At 37.2% G+C, this 20844-nt stretch overlaps 2 long non-coding RNA genes across 12 annotated transcripts; both read right to left on the bottom strand.

Moving 5' to 3' along the window:
• Window positions 1–4750: 4750 nt before the first annotated feature.
• Window positions 4751–11895, bottom strand: LOC148716386 (uncharacterized). Of its 11 annotated transcripts, none has more exons than XR_015995469.1 (5): window positions 11747–11895; window positions 10635–10740; window positions 6605–6647; window positions 5996–6053; window positions 4751–5418 (listed from the first exon to the last, which is right to left on the bottom strand). It is a non-coding gene; the product is annotated as an uncharacterized LOC148716386 (long non-coding RNA). The 11 variants fall into 11 exon arrangements; XR_015995471.1 differs by having other exon boundaries at window positions 11752–11868; XR_015995472.1 differs by having other exon boundaries at window positions 10691–10740; window positions 11752–11865.
• A 5831-nt stretch (window positions 11896–17726) lies between these two features.
• On the bottom strand, window positions 17727–20268 carry LOC148716385 (uncharacterized). Its single transcript, XR_015995672.1, has 3 exons — window positions 20093–20268; window positions 19426–19477; window positions 17727–18509 (listed from the first exon to the last, which is right to left on the bottom strand). It is a non-coding gene; the product is annotated as an uncharacterized LOC148716385 (long non-coding RNA).
• Window positions 20269–20844: the final 576 nt, after the last annotated feature.

Genomic DNA, 20844 nt, shown 5'->3' with positions numbered 1-20844 from the left:
CTTTAAAGCAAAAGTGCTCATTCAAGGGGGTCGGGATAAGTAGAAAATTTGACACGTATAAGCAACTTCCAACTGATCTCAGGAAAACATGCTATTCGCAATCTCTCACATTACTTTCCTTGAAGTTCTATCACTCCGTCGTTAACGCATCGTTCTTCTAATCTAAACGTCCTAAACGTGGAAGAGCAACTTGCTACGTAAATAACCAAGCGACTTTTGACCAAAGGATGCAGTATTGTTCACGCTTTATTTGCAGTCTTGCTTTATTTACAGACGTCATTGTTCGACTTGCGCCTTCAATGACAACATTTTACCCAAATCACAATTGTTTTATTTTATTTAATAGTTGAAGATCATAGATTATGGTTCGTCGGTATAAAATTATATATTTTTGACGCTTCGCTGATCTGCCGGAGGTGAGATCGACTGAGAGGTCAAAGTTGTGATAATTTGTCTGCGTCACAAAGTCTTCCTTCAGTCACAGAAGTTTGGCCTTCAGTTGTTTATTTCGAATATCGTAGTTTTTGCTGTATGGCAAAAATCTGAAGTGGTAGATTGTGAAAATTGAAATAGTAGATTGTGATGTGATTTTATTACGGTTCCGCTGATTCTAGCTGTACTTTCTTTAGTTCTGTCTCTAAATTTCATTACGGTCCGGTTCCGCTGATTGAAGCTGCTCTTTTTTTAGTACTGTTTCTAAATTATTGTCGGATTTGTTGCACTTTTGGGTGGATTTGTCATAATTTACCCCGTTTACGACAAATTCACATCGAAAATCGGGTAAAGATGGCTATGGCAAGTCATGAGGATATATTCCACCTTAAGGACCTTAAGGATGAATTTCACAGAATTTACCCTGTTTTTCTAATCAAATGATCAAATGGAAAAACCAGATAAAGTGCATGGCATATGGAAACTTAGCGTGCTAGCCGCTTGCGGATGAATTCGTAGAATTTATCCCGTTTTTCTAGAATTCATAAAAAAGAAATGGAAAATCGGGTTAAAGATTGGCTATGGCAACTTGAGATCTAATTAATTCGGAGGATGAACGCTTAGAATTCACCCCATTTTTTGTCAAATTCACTGAAAAAAAAATAGAAATTCGGGATAAAGATAGCATGTGGGAACTTCGGGTATTATTCACCTGTAACATGAAGGCTCAGAATTTACCCCGTTTTTATCGAATTCGATCGAATTCGATCACTGATCAAATGGAAAATCGGGGTAAAGATGGCATATGGGAACTTAGCGTGTTAGCCACTTGCGGATGAATTCGCAGAATTAATCTCGTTTCTCCTGAATTCATTGCAAAAAAAATGGAAAATCGGGTTGAAGACTGGATATGGCAACTTGGGATCTATTTCATCAGGGAGGATGGATTCTTAGATTTTACCCCGTTTTCCTAAAATTTGTTGAAAAAAAATTGAAAATCGGGGTAAAGATATCGTATGGGAACCTCGGGTATTATCCACTTGTGGCATGAATGCTCAGAATTTACCTCGTTTTTCTGAAATTCACTGATCAAATGGAAAGGTGGGGTGACGATGGCATGTGGGAACCTAGGGCACTAGCCACTTGTGGGCCGAATTCTCAAAATTCATCCCGTTTTTCTAGAATTCATTGAAAGAAAAAATGGAAAATCGGGTTAACGATTGGCTATGGCAACTTGGGATCTATTTAATTCGGAGGATAAACTCTTAGACCTCACCCCGTTTTTTTGTCAAATTCACTGAAAAAAAAAACATGGAAATTCGGGGTAAGGATAGCATATGGGAACCTCGGGTATTATTCACTTGTAACATGATGTTGGAAACTGTACGTTACATTTATTAATTTATTACGTAACCAAACCGCATGTAGGCAGCACGTGTCTTATCGCCCTATATGGTGCTGTTCCACGAGCTTAGAATGAGACGTGGTGTGTGTTTTCGTGAGAGTTGTGAGAGGGAGTGAACTGAAGTGTAATAGCAAAATCGAACCAAAAAAAATCGGGGTGAAGACAGGATATAGCAACTTGGGATCTATTTCATTTGGAGAATGGATTCTTAAATTTTACCCCATTTTTTCTAGAATTTATTGAAAAATGGAAAATTGGGGTAAAGATATAATACGGGAACTTTGGGTATTATCCACTTGTAGCATGAATGCTCAGAATTTACCTCCTTTCTAAAATTCATGATCAAATGGAAAATCGGAGTGAAGATGGCATATGGGGACTTAGGGTATGAGCTATTTGTGAGCCGAATTCTCAAAATTCATCCCATTTTTCTAGAGTACATTGAAAAAAAAAATGGAAAATCGGGTTAAAGATTGAATTTGGCACTCTAAGATCTATCCCACTCGAAGGACTAATTCTCAGAATTTATCCCGCTTTTCTAGAATTCATTAAAAACACAAACATTTTTTAAATCTGGAATTTTTTCTATCTTCTATTTAACTAAGACTAGCTACTAGCGAGCCGCACAAAGAAACACTTTTTGTAGTTGTAAGCTTCTCATTTATTTCGGACGCGTTTCGACGCCAAGACTTCTTTAGGGAATGATTACAATTAAAGAAGAACAGTACATTACATAGCGCGTTGTGTCTAAGTTTTTAATTTCTATAGAAGTTAATTAATTAATAATCAAACTGAAAGCGGGCCGGCGTTATAAAAACTCCTAATTACAATTAAGCTATTTGCATATTGCTTTATTTTAAGGGGCTAACGATTAGCACTAATCGTAGAATTCACCGCTGAAAAAAGAAATTGAAAATCGGGGTAGAGATGGCATATGGGAACTTAGAGTCTTATCCACTTGTAGCGTGAATCCTCAGAATTTACTCCGTTTTTCCAGAATTTATTGAAAAAAGAAATGGAAAATCGGGTAAAGATTGAATATGGCGAGTCAGTGGGAGCCCCGTTTTTCTACTCATTGAAAAAAAATGGAAAATCGGGGTAAAGTAGATTAGATGTGGCAGTTCAATGGAGTATATTCGACTCGGAGGATGAGTTACTAGAATTTTCCCTGTTTTTCTATAATTCCTGGAAAAAAATTCCAAAATCAGAGCAAGATGGCATAAGGGAACTACGGGTATTATCCGCTTGTAGCGTGAATTCTCAGAGTTTACCCCGTTTTTCTAGAATTAATTCATTAAAAAAAGGAAAATCAGGAAAGATTTGACATGACAACGTAGGTTATATTCCACTTGCGGTATTAATTCTAAGAGTTTACCCCTGTTCTCTAGAGTTCACCTAAAAAAAAAAAAATTGGAACATCGAAGCAAAGATGGCATTTGGGAACTTCGGGTATTATCCCCTTGTAGCATGAATTGCCAGAGTTTGTCCTGCTTTTCTGGAATTGATTCATAAAAAAAAAAAGGAATTCGAAAATTGGGGTAAAGATTGGATATGACAACTTAGGATATACTCCGCTTACGGTATAAATTCTCATAACTTACCGTCCCCTTTTTTCTGGAATTCATTGAAATAAAAATAGAAGACCGGGTTCAAAATTGGATATGAAAACTTAGAATGTATTCTACTAATGGGGTGAGTTTTCAGAATTAACCCCGTTTTTTCGGAATTTATTAGAAAAAACGGAAAATCAGGGATGTACCGAGTTATATTTCAATCAGCGCGTTGGAATATATATTTTATGACATAAATTGCTGTTTATTTAGAATTCTCTGAAAATAATGAAAAATCGGGTAACGATTACACATAACAAGTTGGAATATGTTTCATTTGCAGGATGAATTGTCCGATTTTACCCCATTTTTGGCATATCCCACATGTGGGATTAATCGTCAGATTTTACCTTATATGTCTCTAATAAACGAAAAAAAAAATGGAAAATTAGGGTAAAGATTTGATATGGCAACTAAGGTTACATTCCACTTGCGTGATGAATTGTCAGAACTTATCACGGCTTTCTCGGGACTCGTTGAACAAATGGAAAATCGGGGTAACGATTGGACACGGTAAGTCATGATGTTAACCAATCGAATTGTCACGATTCCCGTTTTTCTACAGTTAATTGAACAAATCGGGGTAAAGATTGGATATGGAAAAGTTGATATTATCCACTTGTAGGATGAATTGTTATAATTAACCCCGTGTTTCTAGAGTTGATCGAGAAAGTGGAAAATTGGGGTGAAGATTGGATTTGGCATGCAAGGATATTCTAATTGCTGGATAAATTGTCAGAATTTATTGCCTTTTTTCGAGAATTTCCACATTCAGTGAAAAATGGAAAAAGGGGTTAATAATGGATATGTCAAGTTTGGATGTATTGCACATGCAGAGTACGAGCTGTGAAATAGTTTTGATTTTCGAATGCACTCATAACATGCAAATAGGGATAAACAGATATACTGCAGTTGTAAGTTAGATCGCTGAAGTGCACCCTTAGTTCGCGCAAGAAAATTTTGGGTCGGGGGGTAGTTGTCGGAAGGCTATCCCCGGGTGAAGTCAGTAATTTTAGCCGGTACTTTGTAAAATCTCCTGCACAAAGCCTTAGGATTATTCGACAAATATCACTTAGTTTGAGGAGATTATTTTGCTGGAAAAGAGAATGTAGCCTTCCCATAAAATATTTATCAGTATGCAAGTTTTGGTGTTATGTTTCACCACTGTGATGTTCTGATTGCTGAAAAGGGTCTACATATTATTCACACCCCTGGAATTTAAGTCAATTTAGCGTTAAAAATGTCTTCAGGCAATGAGAAATTTTCCCAGAAGTCGCTGTATACACAGATGCATGTGCATATATTGACGGCAAACTATTGATTTATCTTTAATTGACAAGCAAAGTGAACGTCTACGTAGAGGCCCACGGGTACTATTCACCGCCAGATAAAACATTGTCACAGAATAATTGAAGGGTTCACTGCAAAAGAAGCCCTTGGTGACTTAGGATGAACTACTGCCGTCCCATTCCAACGTGCTGCCTGTTTACTTGTGGAACCGAAGGAGAACTTAACATGACATCAAGAGTCACTTAGTAGGGCTTCACAAAAGAAAAATCTATGTAAGCAAAGGACAAGTTTTAAGTTGCTCTTCCAAATATTTAATGTCTTCCGATGACATTGACGTACCAATATGGCTGTCCTATTATAAACAAGATCATTAAGCTCACTTAAAAATAAAAAAAGAAACAATATACATAAAATTTATATTCCTGATAGAGTAGTTTTCCAAGAGATTATGATTTCACATATTTGAAAAAAAGAGGAATTACTGTGTGACATAGATATATAGGTTGAAAATTTTAAAAGGGATAACTTAAGTATAGGTATGTGTCGGAAAAATGATCTTCTCCCTTTCCTTGTTCTCTCTTTTCGTTTGCTCCTCCCTTTTTCTTTGTTCTTCTCTTCCTCTTTCCAGCTGCTCTTCCATAACTATTTCTTGTTCCAGCCAGTCCATGTTAATCACATGCTCTTCAAAACATAAGAAATATATCACTTAGTAATATCAATATACGACATTTTACAAAGCTGTTTAGCCCTGAGCCTCTGTGGTCTAATACTTCCTTCAAAATCCGTAAACATGGCCGTCCAGTGATGGCCTTTGTCAAAAATATTACCACCAATGTTCAAACTAGAGATACAATAACGTTCACCCTGGAATGTGCACATGAACCATTAGGGAGAGTACCTCTTTCCGTGCCAATATTCTTTGATATGCCTGACACCTAAGTTGCTGATTATTAATTTTTAAGTAATGTTATAAGTGAGAAAACAGTAGTTTGATTGCTTCTCAGGGATGAAATGCACCAGTACTTCCCTATGCCAGACACCCTCATCTGAAGTTGTGTGTAATTCATAACAGCCTTGTTCACTGGTTTTATTTCATGATAGGTGATAAACCTCAAAGCAACTTCAAGAACTCCCTCTGAACATTCAATTTAAAAGGGACGATTTCCTGTTGAGTTGTTAGGTTAGCCAAAATTCTGTTCTATTCTGAAAGTATGAGAAACCCTTTCAGGATGGCAGAGAAGAAATTAGTTTATCTCACCACGTGGTCCTCCATCTTAAGCCATGGTAGCCAACTCAGCAAAAATTGATCAACAATCCTATTTTAAAGAGAACGAGAGAATATGGGTGGTTACCAGTTTGCTCAGCTCCCAGGTATTCAGAGAAAAACATAAGAGGATATGCAGAGGCTAAAGCCACACTTCAATATATAAAAGTAATGTAAATTTTTCGTTTTTAGGGCAGATTTATATGATACGACTTAATCGCATGCGACAAGCTCAAGGTTACTTCCCACTTTTGCGGGTGTCCTTCGGGAAAAAATCATTTGCACACTACAGTAGTTTCACTAAACTCTTACCAAACTTATATCAGAAGAAAGCTTCATAAATGTTTATGATAAAAATATGTCTCAAGCAACTTTTCTTTTAAGGACGTGCCAAGATCCAATAAGGCGTGAAATGACCGAAGGGTCTTCTATTGAATTTATTGCATATGTGATGCTGCAGCATGAGCTAATTCGCTGCACAGTCTTATTCATTATTCGCAAGTATTAAACAACACCTGTGCAAAGCATGTCAACTAAAAATAACAAATATGGAGAGTGCAGACTACTTTCAATAATTTATAGTGCAAGCAATTTGTTCCTTACCATCATTATTTTGTGTTTACTTTCCATTTACAGACTCAATTGGCTGTAATAAAAAAAAATTCAAAAAATTTTACCTTTAGTTACTTCTTAAAGTAAGAAATCACAAGACTAAACAACAAGTGTAGAAACTTAGACATACTTAGGCTAAAACGCTGATTCAAAGATAAAAAACTACCCCCCTGCAAAAAAAAAAAATTATACCAGTCTTTGATACCATCCTGTTACTCTCCAATTTTTTTTCACTTTCCTTTGCTTTTAATTTTGTAAACACATATCATGCTTCTTCTCAATGGTAAGAGCCTGAGTTTCCAAGAAAACCCAAATAACCAGAAAGAGTATTGGCAAGAAAGATAACCAAATGAGCAGTGGTATAAAACTAGAGCTTGGAGCAATTAACTGACCTGAATGACTGCTACACCCCATTCTTTTTTCCCAAGTCTATGTAAACTAGATTTTGAGCAAAGAATGCAATACCTTGCCAAACATCTGCTAGGATGACTCTATTAAAAGTGTGCATGATCATCATCTCTTGCTGAGATAGCACTCTTCACTTCAATGTTTTTATTACTACACATATGGAGGCTTTGGTAAGATTGTGGAAAGGAGGGACAACATTTGAGCAGCTAGGAGGGACCAAAATGACAGTGTGGCAGCCATTTATTCCCACTTGGATGGCAAAGTCTGGGGAACCTTCCCCTTGAAATTTAAAAGTTTGGATGTCCAAAAGGGTCCATTTATGGTTGCTATTTCCCAAGTTGGCTAAAAATTATAGCTACTATGAGGGAGAGTATGTGGAGGCATGGTGGCCTCATGGTTAGCGCACTTGACTCTGGATCGAGTGGTACGGGTTCGAGCCCTGGCGGGGACATTGTGTTGTGTTCTTAGGCAGGACACTTTACTCTCACAGTGCCTCTCTCCACCCAGGTGTATAAATGGGTACCGGCAATTTAATGCTGGGGGTAACCCTGCGATGGACTAGCATCCCATCCAGGGGGAGGTAGAAATACTCCTAGTTGCTTCATGCTACAGAAACCCGAGTTAAGCTCCAGCCTAATGGGCCACTAGGCTCGTAAACAGACTTTACTTCCTTTACTATGAGGGAGAGTATTGACATTAAATAAATGAATAGAGTAGCTTTTACATATCTGAATACATAAACATTATACATAGCAATGTTGTCTCTGTGATGTGTGTGTGGCCCTTGATTGATTTTTAGCTTTGCCTTGCTCAAAAAATGAAATTGTGCTGAGGACAACATTAGATTTTGGGATATGGTGCTGTGATTTCTAACACAGAATCTTTAATGCGATTACTGATAGCAAAGGAGTTAATTACCGTATTTATCCATGTATAAGTTGAACCCCATTATCAAGGTTGAAAATCAGATTTTTCATTATTTCTAGTAAAGAAAAATTCAGACCGACAGAAATTTCCCATATGGTTGATCTCTTATTTCTGAGAATGTATTGAAAACACGGTGAATTAAAAAAAACTGCAGAGCAAAATGTAACCATGTGCTGTGAAGTTTAGTAGCACTTGTTTACATTCCCACGATTCATGATTTAAGCATATACAACCACTTCGATTTACTGGAGAAGTAATTCACCATCTTTTGTAAATCGTTTTGAAAATGAAATCTTCATGCATTTAAATAACCTTTTGAAAGGAGATTTAGTAGACTGAAGGAACACCGAAGAGCTTTGAAGGATCGCTTGATGAAAACACGGCCATCTTGGAAACTACACAATATTTAACATAGCTGGTCCACGCACGTACCAAACAAGACCGCACAAGAAAACAGCATTTGCCGGGTCACTAAGTTACTGTAATCATTCGCTGAAAATGAGAATTCAGCACTGAAGCTGTAAGGAAAATTGTCTGCTCTACAGATCAGAAGATACAATAGAAATCAGCCCCACTAGGTTTCTGTTTAAGCCACATAAAATTTATTATTTCAAACTTTTTCATCGATGAAGAGCGCACTGAAAACTGACAAAACTTAATCACAATTAGAACTGGTTTTGTGAACCTGGTTTTCCTAATGGACTTCAGGCAATTGTTATGCTAATTTCTTGGACTGCTTGGGTCAGGTCTTTATCTATGATCCGTGTAAAAGACGAGGGTGATTTTTTGGGCTAATTTTTCCGTCATAAAGAGTTGACTTATACACAGATAAATATGGTGATACTTCAACGATAAATGTAGAGCATGGCAATCAATGAAATGATCAGTGTCTAAACATGAACTAGCTCTTTGTCAGTGACAAGTTTGCAAAATTAATATTGGAGAAGGGTACATTACTTCATACAACAGTTACTGTGAAACCATCATACTGAAAAATATGGCGACTGCTAAACTCAACCCGACCTCTTTGTGCAAGAAAATTCTGGAACCACTCATAAAAATAAGCAGTAAAGGTCTGAAAATTTAAACCTTGCATATGTTGTTGTTTTGAGAAATATTGCTTTCTACATGTGCCTTAGCCTAAAAGTAATGATAAAATGTACAGGTGCCATCTTTGTCTGTCAGTGGATTGAATCTATTGGGTGAACACCAGAAAAATAATAATATTGATACAATTAAAATGAGGGTTTAGTATAGGTATGCTGTGGTTCAGTTTCATCCTTAGTTTAATTCTTTTACTTTTAATAGAGGCCAAATTGATGGTGACACATCATCTCATCATACCGTATTTATTCGCCTATAAGCCGATCTCGGCTATAAGCCGAGACCCTAAACTTCTTCATGTCAGCAGCTGTTGCATTGAAATAAAAAATAAACACAAAACATTCGGCTATAAGCCGAGACCTAATAACTGCAAACATAGTTAGTAGAGGGGACCCCTCTACTAACTATGCTGCAAAGTACTCCACGCGTGTTGTTAACTGAGATGAATTAACATAAACCGAAAACAAAAGGAGCTTCCCTCTCGGGAAACATGAAAAGAAAAAGTAGGTTATTTACTCAGTTGTTATTGGTCGCTTAATTGAAAGTAACAACAAATCACAGATAAGTTGAATTTAATGTGTAAATAAATAGAACCATGCGTGACATAACAAAACATTCACCTGAGTTCAGAATCCTGTCGCAAGCAATCGCTCTCTTTCAAAGTTATCGTAATCGATCATCATGCCGAAAGTTCGTCGTTCTTCATACAACTTAGCGTTCAAACTAAAAGTCGTTGCTGAAGCAGAGGCCGTCGAGAACAACTCCGAGATCGCTAGAGATTACGGAATCAGTGAATCGATGGTGCGTCGCTGGCTAAAAGATCAAGCGAACCTGTTTAATGGAGAGCTTAAAATGTCAGCAAAGCGAAAGACGATGGGCTGCTTTTCGCCAAAGTATCCTGAATTGGATCAAACACTACTGGACTGGTTTTCAGAGCAGAGGAGTCAAGGTAAGTCTTTCGCTTCTTTAAAACAATGAAAAGCTTCGATCAGCTGATATCTGTCAGATTGTGTTGCAATGTTCACACAAACCGTGGGAATGACCGCTTCTGATTGGCCAGTTTTTCATCTTGTCAAAACAAGTCAAACAATTGATCTCTTTTATCTTTTACAGGAATTGGTGTAAGCGGATTAATTGTACGGCTAAAAGCGAAGGAGTTGAGCAGTGATCCAGACTTCAAAGCCTCACTGGGTTGGTACCAGAGATGGAAAAAGCGCCATTCCATCAGCCTTCACACTAAGATCACTAATTTCGTGATCTCGGAAATTTGTGTTTGTTAATAATCGCTCGGCTAATAGTCGAATAAACATTGAATTTCTAATCTTGTTAAGCACCCGTAAATATTTTTTGGCGAAAATACTCGGCTATAAGCCGAACCCCCTACCTTGGCGAGAATTTACCTGTTCTCAGTTTAATTTGTTGGAAAAATCGCTCGGCTTATAGGCGAATAAATACGGTAACTTACACTCTAGGAGCTACATTTTATCTTTCTTTACACAAAATGCATTTTCATTCATATCATTAACAAAACCAAAGGAAAATTATGCTTACACCAAGGACAAAAATTAATCACAACATTTACCTTTTTATAACTAGTGCATAATTTTCCAAGAAAATGTTTACAATGGAGCTTACCACCTCATTGGCACTTCTGTTTACTTTGCTTTGCTGCTGGTTCTCATCCATGCCTGTATGTATGAAATTAAGTAAGGGTGAAAAGATTAGTATTTTCTTTGCAAAGATAGTTGCAGCAAGTGTCTCCACTAATATATGGATCACCAGAGGCTCACAATGAAAGCTAACAAAACCAAGTTCTTGCTAACACATGTAGGAGCAATAATTGCTAATAATAGGCAATAGTCTGCACTGAATTAAGTATTCAATTGTGCATGAATTAGTATTTATTTCGTTTCAATATTTGAAACACATAGTTGAAAAAGTAAGTAAAGTGTGGTAACTTATAACATGCATATTATTATCATATTCCTTATGATTTTGTTCAAAGGGCTTTATTCTAAATAGTTCACAAGAAAGAAAGTGGCATACGTCAGCCACTGATTTAAATGAAAAAGCACATATGATTAAGTGAAGAGTAATTTTGCTGCAAATCTGTCCTCTTCTGGGCGAGCAAAGAGAATGATTTAATGCATTGTAACCCAACTATTTCTTGCTGGAGAGCATGGGAGAGAGCACCCAATCCTTTATAAAAGATACCATATCTTCGTCATACGTGTCAACAGTTTGTGAGTTAACTTTCCAGGATATATGATGTTTGACATCAACCATACCAGAGGTTGAATTTTAGCGTAGTCCCATACAATTACAATGAATACATGTCTTCAATTGTATCCATAATAACCATCAATGTAGACACAATGAGATTGCTACATGTAACATAATAAAAATTATAATGAGGCTGGAAGAAAATCACAAATTTTCGGTCATTGAAACACGGAGATCTGTCTCGTTTTTTAATTATGTATCATCTAGTTTTGCATGTCCCAAACAAAATAATAAAAAAAGTCATCCCTCGACACAGAAGGATTCAATGAATCCAGGTTAGTAGTTACTCGGACGCTTTATCCGTATACATCTGACAGTATTTAGCCCGAAACTTGAACGCGATCTTTGAAGAATGGTTGTAATATTCAAATTTAACAAAAATACTAGCATGAAGTGCAACCGAAACCTTACCTTACCGTACTAGTTCTGATAGAAAAGCACAACTTCGATCACCAACGCACTCCAAACCAATAAGGGAATAGAAGCCACGAGGCAACGTCATATTCTCGTCTTCCTACGCCAGCAGGTTGTCCTGCGGTGTTTGTTTAGTTTTATGCGCGCGCTCATAATAGTGCGCCTGACTGTTTTCTCTCCATCGTGTGTCTTCCATCTTGTTTCGCCGTGTACGAACAAAGCGTATTCGTTGTGTAGTTCGCGTTACTTACTTGCGCTAAGCTTTCCAACGTAACGAAGAAAATTTCGCCAATAATTCGCCCTTAAAAACGCAACCAGAATCTTAATCTTTCACCAATCCGAAGTGTCCCAAACGACACCAAGGATAGCTCATGAAACAAGGATATTCCGTGAAATTCTTAACCTTTGAGCGCGGAAATCTTAACGATCTTCTTACAATAGGCCTTTTGCAGTTGGGGTCACGTGATCAATTTTGGATATATATATATTTAACAATTATTCGCCGAAGGCGAGGTGAATATCGTCGAATAATCCCCGAGACGAAGTCGAGGGGATTATTGGAGAATATTCACCGAACCTGAGGTGAATAATTGTTTACCTATAATTTCAGAGCTGAACAACAGAGAAATCTTTAAAATCATAACATTTTAGTAAAATTTATTAACATTTTAGTTTAACATTTTATGTAAACCGCGCGGAGCGGTTTATATAGCGTCATATAAGGAACCGCTTGACCAATCAGATTGCTGGAAACTCTTTGCTCAGCTCTGAAATTATACTAATATGGGATACAACTTGAAGAATACCAGAGATGGAAAGAGCTAGCATATCGAAAATACCAAAACGGCCAAGTCTGGGCCCCAGGAATTACAGAGCATTGTTTTTAAAGCGGTTTGAACTTTCGGAAAATTTAGAGGATTTGTATGGAAAATGTTGCTGGAGAGCAAGGCCTTGCTCTCCAGCAACTTTTTCCATATAAACCTTCTTATTTATTAAAAAATCCAGAGTGTCATCAAATCTCATTTTTGAATAATGGAGGCCTCAAACTTGGCCATTTTGTTATTTTCGAAATGCTTTTTCCTTTTCTGAATTCGGCTAAGTTATAGCCCATAATTTCATGAAAAGTAGGTCACGTGATGGCTTAGCTGCAAAAGACCTATTAATATTTTTGCATTGCATCCCTCCCCTAGTTGGGAGGTGACAAGCAAGAGACATGTTCACAACGCCTTTTGATTGGAAGAAATAAAACCACATTCTATTGTTTATTAGTTGTGAGGACAAAACTGCAACGGAAGACATAACTGCAACGCTACAGACGTAAACTCGTGGTAGCTTAGCCTTCCAGGCCCCTCTCGGGCATGATTCTGAAAAGTTGAATTTCAAAAACTACTTAAGGTACAGCTTGTCAGAAAAAGGCACCCCGTTTCAATTCCCACCCTCACGGCCACCCTCATGGCCTGCTCCCAGTTGGCTTGTTAGCTCAATTGGTAGAGCGCTGCACTAGTATCGCAGAGGTCAGTGGTTCGAATCCCGTACAGGCCTGAAATTTTTTTCAGGTCTGATTTCCACTATTGCTCAAATAGTGCTTTACTGCGAAGGATCGTTCTTATATACATAGTACATTGTGTTTTGAAGTTAAAGTCTTGATATTTTGTTGAATCAAACAGTTTTAAAAGTGTTTACATGTATTTTTGAGGATCTAGAATGACTTTGACCGTGCACGTGCTCGCCACATGTTCGATATGGGTGAGCATATTTCAAGATAACGCAAGTGGAATTGAGACTCTGAGATAATTTTCTCTTTAAACCAGTTGCAAGATAAGGAAAGGAGACTAGCGACACAATTTGTTTTGCCCCGTTCAAAAGTACTCGTAAATAAAAGACTGGGTCTAGCTTGTACATTAGGGACATGGAAATAAATAAATCTCTTGTTTTATCTGTCTTTAAAACAGTTCACAACTAGGCTAAGGGTATAGCCCCAAGGGGAGGGGGGAAAGAGAGGAGACTTATAGCCCCAGGGGAAGGGGGGAGAGAGAGAGGAGACTTATAGCCCCAAGGGGAAGGGAGGAGAGAGAGGATACTCAAGTCAATTCTGCAGGACATGTGTAGCTGGCCTCGCAGAACCCCTCCCCATCATAGTCTAGTCTTTGGCCAATAATAGACACTATCTTAGTCACTTTTTGGCAAATGTAAGAACTTTTCAATCACATTTGAATCCCTACTCACCAGAATTTCGTTACCCCCAAAATCCCGAAAATTTGCGACCCCATTCTAGTAACCCTATTGAAAATGCAGCCCTAATGTAGTCGATCCAGTCGTGAAAATGCGAGCAGCACATCCCCATAGCCTTTTTCTAGGAAAATCCCTCCCCGCCTCATGGATTATAGCTCCAGTTTTAATTCAAGGAAATGAACAAGCAAAGAACGTAGAAGGGCAAGAGATGCCTTCCGTCAAACACACCTTCTAGGCAGTGGCGGATCCAGGGAGAGGGTCCAGGGGCCCAGACCCCCCCCCCCCCATCAGATCCAACGCTTACAACTTTGAGAATGAAATTCTCACATCGACAGGATCGTATATCACTTTTTAACTGGCTGATTTTTTAAATTAATGAATCCAAGTAAGCGGTAAGCGGTAAGCGGCCAAGGAATTATAACGCGCAACCGCGACTGGTGGGAGGGGATGTGGGAGGTGTTGGGGAGAGGTAATTTGCCTCAAAAGAGTCCAACAGTCCTTTCTGAACCAAAGTTTGGACCCCCCCCCCCCAATCAAAAATTCCTGGATCCGCCCCTACTAGGGATCGTCTTTAGTGGTCAACTGTGTCTCTACGTGACCCAGCGAAAAACCTCCCGAAAAGCGTGGTTAGCTCAGCTTTTATCCCCCAAAAGCCTATGATTAACAAAGTTGGTAAGACGGAAAATAAACTCGTTGTACTCAATAAATTCCCGGTTTGCACATCATTGCAATTGTTGGTAACTCTCTCGACCCACATTTGAAAATTGGGGGCAAACAGATTCATAATGATGATGATAATAATGGTGACAAAAATGACAGCGTGATTGTTATTATAATTAATATTATCATTGTTAATATCAATAATTGCATTCAAGAAAGCTTGATGCTCTCTTGATGTATTTACAGCCGGATAATTTTGGAGATATTATGTTTTTTTTTTTCTTTTTGTCTATATAGGAAGAATTTTGAGAATTTCCGGTGAGCTATTCAGACGATTTGACGTGACACACGTAGATAAGCTACTGAGCTGCTTTAGTTTTATGGTACCTATCAGGAATAAGTGACCTCCGTTTATTTTTCAACTGGATTGTATCTTAGAAAGAGGTTCGATCGATTAACGAGCGATAGAATACTAGCAACGTGTCTGTTTTTCTCTTTATATTGGAGTGTGAACGAGAGTAGATTGAGGCGATATGTGCCGGTTTTTGCGGTCTCCGCCCCGAGCCTTCTCGTGGATACTCAATAATGCGTTCACTTTCCCTCCAAATTCTTGGAACCCTAGCTGTAAAAGCAGACAAAAATGGTCCAAATTTTAGGAAGAGAATCAGACTTGGTCTTCCATCCCACCTACCCATTTATAATCCTTTGAGTTTTAGGTCTTTGACATTATGAACGAAGAGGACTCATAACCCGCCATTATTATTCATGGCAGGGTTTTGTGTGTTTACTGACACAAATCAATTTACCAAGATCATAAGATATGAAATATTGATAAGGTAGCAGCTAGATTACATCAGTAATCAGTTATAAGTTATACTGGTGAATAAAATATAAACCTCTTAAGGCTGCTATATTTGAAATAAAACACAATATTTTGAAATATATTTTACCCTACTCGCAATTACCCTTGAACCAAATGAATCTTTATCTTTATCAATTATGTGGTTTACTACCTAAAAAGCATCAAAGATATACTGAAAAATAACCTAAATAAGATGGAATATTGACAACTACTTATGCTACAAAAGATGAACATAACATGTTTCGCATATTAAGTTTCATTCTTTTCTTCTCTTTTAAGTGCACAAATATTGCACTCGCTATGTAATAAGAAGACCAAAGCTGGAATATGACAATAAATTTCAAACAACCCTTTCGTAGATTCACGGGTTTTTCCGCATAGCTGATGAATGAAACAGTCAAAGTGTTGTGCATTTTTCAGTTTGGATAGGAAGGTTCTCACGGTTCGATGAAGATTGAAAAATCGTTCTTTCGTCAGATCCATAACACATAACAATTGTACAACTTTTACTGTACTTTCTTGGTTATTTCAAAATAATGAGTACATTTTTCTTTTTTTTTTTTTTTTTTCTCATTTCATGGATCGATCTTCAAATCAGAAACTCGGGCAGCATTTCGTGTCCAGTACAGTGTTGTCATACCCAATATAACCTGGTTGACACTCATGCAATATTAGGTTTGAAGTCCGTTCTGGGCTTGTTTTAGTAGGATAAGTACCTGATATATTTTTATTTTTGGCTGAGTTTGGTCTAACAATATTCATGAAACTTTTGCATGGTGGTATTCAGCCGACGTTCCCACCGTCAACGTACTGGATATATGACATTTTGTGTCATCCCGATTTTGGAGATTTATACCACCTTTCAAACTCATTCTGGACTGAATAGCTGAAATTTTAGCTCAAGATGATACAAATATAACTCTCATGATGGTTTGCATGTCGCTAATCTAAAACGTTGGTCACAGATGAATGAGTAGATAGTATTTTGCTCGGCTTCAACAATTTTTTACCAAATTCGTGCAGTTTCCCATGGTCATGGTAGGATAAATGTCAAGACAATATCTTCAACTGGTGAGAATTTAATTATATACCGTATCACGTCTTTAATTACAGCTTCAACGGAAGTGCGTGCGTATAGCCATCAATCAAGACAGGAATTAATTGAATCCATTACCGCTAACAGATTTACTCTCGAAGGACACGTGTAAACAATGCTTTCTTCTCGACGGCAATATCACACAGAATCTACTAATTATGAAAACTAAGTGCATGTGAATGATATTGACAGCGATTGGGAGTTTCTCACGGGTTATCTGTTTAATATATAAAACTGTTACGATTGCAGGAATGGAATATTATCGCATCACATGTTGAATGATAGCTATTAGCTTTCCTAACTCACTACCAACCGCAACTAGCATTACAAACTGTAGAGTGATTTATCAATATGACACTTTGTTTGCGTTTATTGAAGTTAATAGCCTGTCGGATGGGACACTGGTCACATGTAATTACCGTTCAAATGATTGGTCACCTTGTTACCTTTTAACAAGCAATAGTTTAAGACATTTTGTTAAATTTGCCTTTGGCAACCTTCAATTTAGTTTCTTTCCATCACTTTCCAAGCATTTTATTCTAAAAATGTTTTAACGAGTTGCATCAGTCTTTATATATATAGATATATATATTATTTTTAAGTGTCCAATGTCCGGCTGGCTAAAGCAGATCTTGTACAATACACTTAACTCTCTCTATTCACTGTGAAGTAACTATTTAGTATTGAGATTTTGCTAAATAAAGCTCCACTTAGAAAAATGCCAGGAAAGAGTTCGTGGGAATCTTACCAAAAACGGAATGAAAGACAGTGAGTTAAATACAACCGTTTATTTTGATGTTTTGTAACCTGGTAACCATTAAAGTCAGTCCTTTAGCGATATTTACCAGCTGCTTTAGTGTTTGAAGGTTCCAACACTTGACAAAGTGCTTCCCGTCTTTTAATTAAGAGACGCACAGTTTAACTGCGGGTTAATCCCAGGATCAAAACATTGTGTTGTGTTATTTGAAAAGAATTTCGATAGGCTTGAAGGAATTCGCACCATATCACGCAAATTGTATGAACTAGCGTTGTGACAATTTGGCTTACCTATGTAAAACACCTCACCTAGTCTTTGTCAAGTTAATCGTGTCCGTAGATGAGTCATCTTGTTGTCTGATTTCCTAAAATTTCCTCTTGGTCTAACTTGTAAAAACTGTCTTGTTCTACAAGAAATGACTGCCAATCTGGCCAATCAAAATAAAATGAAATATTAAAGTACCCAATGAAACTGAAAATAAAAGCAAGAAAACTTGCTCAGGTGCCGGAAAGTCGAAAAGCCAAGTCTTACGTTTTAGTTTTACACCTGATATATAGACACTCGAAAATTGCTCTATTTGAGAGGTATTCGTGGTGGCTCATATCTGTAAAAGTGAAAGACAAAAGTTTTAATAAAGTTTTAACGGGACTTGTCTTTAGTGTATTTTTATTTTTTGAGCTTTCAGTAGACACCTTGAAAAATATTTCTAGTGGTGTATTTTATTTTATTTTTATCATTTCAACTATTCAAATACTTCCACCTTAACAGGTTTATTCTTCTGGGAATATTATTGATAACGTTTTTAATGATCATATAAGGAATTCCGTGTTCAATGAAAATATATTTCCAGGTAGCGAGTTAATATTTGGTAGGTCACAAAAAAAGGAAGAAATGACCGCAGCTAGTAATGTGTATACAAGCAAGCCACTGTAAATATTTCATCCAAATAAAAATTATTTATTTCGGGGCTCATTGGAAAAGCGGATTTCGGACGCCCTCTCTACATTCTCTTTGTCTTCCGGAAGTGTTTTCCAACTCATAGGAATGTATGAGCAAGTCAACGTCAGTTCTCAATCTCCCGGATCAGTTGTAGGCGCCAACTCAGCGGTAAACAGGTGTCTTTCGCTTAAGGTATCTCTTTTGTAACTGATTTCTGATCAAAGCAATATAAAAGACAAGCCTCTTAAGAGGTATAATCATTCCGATATAATTAACAAGGTCGATGTCAAGAAACTTAATCTATTTCTAATTGTCTTTAGATACGACTAAATTACAAACAATTTGCAAAGCAGTGAAGCGAAAATGCTACATTTGAGAGGTAGAAAAAAAATCGTTTTCATGGTTTAGTGTACTTAAACGAACTGAAAAGTTTATGTACTTATGCTTTGAAAAAAAACTGAAAAGGAAAGCACTTTTCCATTTGGTAACTATTTAGTATTTTCATTGCGAATCTTGCGTATAAGCAGCAGCGGAAGTGGCCAAAGCCATGCTTTCTTTTGACACGCCCAAAAACTAAATTGTAGAAAAATACAGTGAACAATACCGAGAAATAGAAACATTCTTAATATTTTTACCATGCTAGGTTGCCGTTAGATCAATATTCAAGTCTTAAGACTGGTCTAAATCTCAGTAAATGTTTTAGGCTTTGTGGTTACTTCGGCTTGCGCGTAAAGGAAATAGCTGTTATTTGCTCTAGCGTGTTTTTCAAAGTAAGAAATCGATATTCTAAAAGCTGCTGATATCAAAATAATTGTGCAATTCTTTCGTACAATCAAGGTTGCGCTGTATTTTTTTAGCCGTACGTGACAATTTTTTCCTGTTTGGAGGAAACGTTTAGAGCGGCAAAATCTTGCAAATTCGAGACCTTTCTCAGACATGATACCCCTGAAGCGATTTGCAATTGTTATTGTTTGCAGACAGAGATGTATCGGCTGGCGACATCCAGGGTAAAACGAAATTGTTCTCAAGATCTTGTCGTCATACCGGAAGGAAAGTTGGATACTAATTTCTGGTTTGAGTGTTTTCTTCTTTGCTTGTAAGCCAATCCCAAATGTGTTTTGTTCTCTTACCAAAAATGTCTCCACTCTCAAATCGAGGTCCTTGGCGCTGCCAGCTAATTCTCTATGAGGAAATAGACATAATAAAAGATTGAAAAAGGCCTTTAAATATATGTAGAGTAATTGAGAACCACTGGATTATTTTTATTCAATGTTCTCGAAGTAAAGTCGTGGTAAACCGCAAAGGCCGGAAAACATTTGTAACTTGGTTACGTAATTATATGCACCAACAGTAATCTGTCAATATATCTTAAATAAGCTAAACATAGGAAAAGTAGAATAGCTATATGATATTTTTTTAAATGATCCTACCTTGCGGCCGCCTAAAATACAAACCCTGAAGTGGATACAGAGATGAATAGGGCTGGTTTTGAATGAGAAAATGTAAAATAAAAACAATGATTTTTTAAGCTCCGAAAGGTGTAGAATCAGGTACCCTCCGTTTTGCTAATTTGAAGAGCCGTTGGGCCCTGTTGGTGAATCGCAAGAGAAGCGCCATTGAACCGAAGTTCCATCGCAAATAAAACATTCCACAGTATAATGATAGTAATTGAAGTACTCAACATCTTAAGATCACAGTTTTGACTCTCTTCGATCGAAGGACTCGAAATCTCCTTTACAATTTCCCAATGTGTTAGATTTATACGCTAAAAGTTTGCGCTCTAAATTTTACACTTACTTCTACCTCATTTAAGAAATTATACTTGAGAGCTAAATGAGTTTAAACGATGTTTAAACTTGTCCCCATGTCCTCCCTTAAACCGCCTACTTAAAAAAACCGCAGGTGGTTTGACGGCGCGACGAAGTATGGCGGGAGGCGTCCATTCCGGCCGGTCGCCTTCTCATGCTGAGTCGCCCTTCCGCGCACAGTCGGCCGACAGTTCTAAATTTAAGTCATTTTGTCCTTTATTTGTGTATTATGTTCTCTCAAAGAGAGATTTTGCCTCATATCTGATAACAAAATTATATGTTTTATTCCCACTAAGGGAACGAAAGTTTATATTTGTGAGTACAACTGTAAGTTGACAAGCTAAGTTAGGAAACTTTTTTTACTTTCTTCGCATCAGAATGACTGCAGAAATTTTTCTTCGTTACTTATCAGGCTATTTTAATTTTTCGCGTTAGGCAAACCTAAAAAGGAATATTTTTTTCCTGATCCGAATAATCAGTATATCTAAAAAAAAAAGGAGCAAGTATTCCCGTTAGTTCGAGACGCCGGTTTTTTTTCCAAAATTATTCTGGGACAAAATCAGTCAAAACAAAACTAAAGATAACACCTTAAATACGTAAACATGCATTTGAAATGGTTTAATCGTCTTGTAATTATAGATAAAAAACCGACATGATTTTTTTAAAGTCTTGCTAAAAACATTGGCGAAGATATCGATTCAATTAGAAGACCTCAATAAAAGTCCTTAGTATAATGGGATT

The sequence above is a fragment of the Stylophora pistillata genome, chromosome 14, assembly GCF_964205215.1.
Source record: "Stylophora pistillata chromosome 14, jaStyPist1.2, whole genome shotgun sequence".
NCBI classification, from domain to species: Eukaryota; Metazoa; Cnidaria; class Anthozoa; order Scleractinia; family Pocilloporidae; genus Stylophora; species Stylophora pistillata.
The sequence above is the reverse complement of the archived record's forward strand: the minus strand, read 5'-3'. Positions and strand labels throughout refer to the sequence as shown.